The sequence below is a fragment of the Corvus brachyrhynchos genome, unplaced genomic scaffold (genome assembly GCF_000691975.1).
Source record: "Corvus brachyrhynchos isolate BGI_N302 unplaced genomic scaffold, ASM69197v1 scaffold20, whole genome shotgun sequence".
NCBI lineage: Eukaryota > Metazoa > Chordata > Aves > Passeriformes > Corvidae > Corvus > Corvus brachyrhynchos.
The window spans coordinates 1,040,298-1,042,176 of record NW_008235735.1 but is presented as its reverse complement, the minus strand read 5'-3'; the positions used below and the strand labels follow the sequence as shown (position 1 = coordinate 1,042,176).

Here is a 1,879-nt window from a genome sequence, read left to right as displayed (position 1 = left end):
GCCAGAGCTGTGGTGGTGCAGTTTCCTGGGCCCAGGCACTGAGTGGGGACAGGAGCACAGGCAGGAGCCAGGGATGGAGGAAATGGCTGTCAGCTCCAAGCCATCACCTCATTTGTCACTTTTCTTATTCTACTGGTGGTAGATAGAATGAACCAAAGTTAATCACTCCAGCGGTACAGGTTAAAAAGAGTAATGGACAGCTGTTTGTAACCAATCCCCTCAGCTGACCAACATTTGCTGATTGCAGTTTTAAAAAAGTTCATTACAACTTGATTTCTAAGTTGTTACTAATGACCCACAATATCTTTATGTGAGAGCACTGGTTATTCATAGTGCAAGCAGAATTTAATCACAGGTGTGAAATGATAATTGATGAGCAAGTAAGTCCTAGGGGTATAAAATCACAATTCATCCTGGATTGACCATCATGAACTACCTGAGAACAGGTCACTGCCATGTTTTTTAAAGACATAATACTCTTTGAATTTGCTTTACTGCACTTTTCTGAATTGAAAAACACACTTCCTTGTCATCCTGCCAGCGCCTCCCAATATTTAAGTACCTGAAAAATAAGTTACCTAAACTTAAATAACTTCAACCTACTTACATACTTATTTCCTTTCACAATAAATATATTTTCGAAAATACTCTAACAGTGATATCATTTCATATGGAATTTTCCTGTCCTTCCCTTCAGGCAGCAGGGGATCTGTTATTGAGTGCAGTAAAGCCAGCCCCAGTTGTTCTGTGCTTTCCCAGGAATCGAATCATCTGTCTTGATTTGCTTTCTGGACCCAAGCAGGTTTTGGTGGGATGGCATTTATTTTGCTTAAACAGTGAGCAAACACAGTTCAGAAATGAAAGTATCTCAAATTATTCACAAATAACTGTGTCACTGCACAGGAGCTCAATAACCAGTTAAAACAGCATTTCCATTCCCAGTTCCTTGCATGTGCTATCCACAAAGACATCACAAATTTGCAGCACAAAATCCTGACCGGCAGCAGGAACTAATGATTCCCAGTGACCTTCTCTGCCCAGAAATCTTAAAAGCAGATTCTTGAAAACAAACAAGTGGGAGTTAAGTGCACTCAAGTGTACATGACATTGCTCATGACTTGGTTAAAACACACACACAGAAATAGGAAAAGACCCCTGTCAATAAGACAGTTCTGAGCTGTCCCAGCTGATTAAAAAAGCCTGGCCCAGTTGTCACATCAACATCCAGGTTTCCTACTTGCTGCCATACTTGTCATAAAGGGCTGTCAAGGGGAAGTCTTTCCGTTGCATTTGCCATAAAGGTGGGTGGGTGGGTGGGAACAGGTATTTAACCACATCCTTTATTTGAGCAGAGAGCCTGCTGTCTCTCTAACGTGGAACTGTGTTTAAATTTGGGCTGCTCGTAGCAATCTAAACCCAGAGAAGTGTCAGGAACGCCAAAATCCATCCGAATTTCAGCTTTAGTCTGGAACAGCAGCAGCAAGGGCCCTGCCGTTCATCTCGCTACAATTTCAGAGTTCCAGCACTTGCTAAGTGTTTTACTTGGGATGCACCTAAACAATCTGAAGCCTCAAATAACACCATTACCTGGGCAATAAAATGGAATTTCTGTAGATTGCTTAGGATCTCCAGAGAATACACGGCAGGGGGAGGGAGAGTGAAGCCTCATGAATGGAAATACAAAGTGAGATTGGAATTGAGGCATTTTGGGAACACTGCTGAGCTGAATGGCCGTTCAAAGAACCCTCCTAAGTGATGGATAAAAGCTCCAAAACAGCTTTATTTTAGGCTTGGCTGCACAGAGAAGTGCGTGCTAATAAACTGAATCACCAAAACCAAGTTGTTTCCATGTTCATTTCTTTAGAATTAATACCTGTAA

The 1,879-nt window shown here is 41.9% G+C and overlaps 1 long non-coding RNA gene across 1 annotated transcript in view; it reads right to left on the bottom strand.

Moving 5' to 3' along the window:
• LOC108446363 overlaps positions 1-1,879 on the bottom strand; it is a 16,131-nt gene that overhangs the window by 980 nt on the left and 13,272 nt on the right. The window lies entirely within an intron of this gene.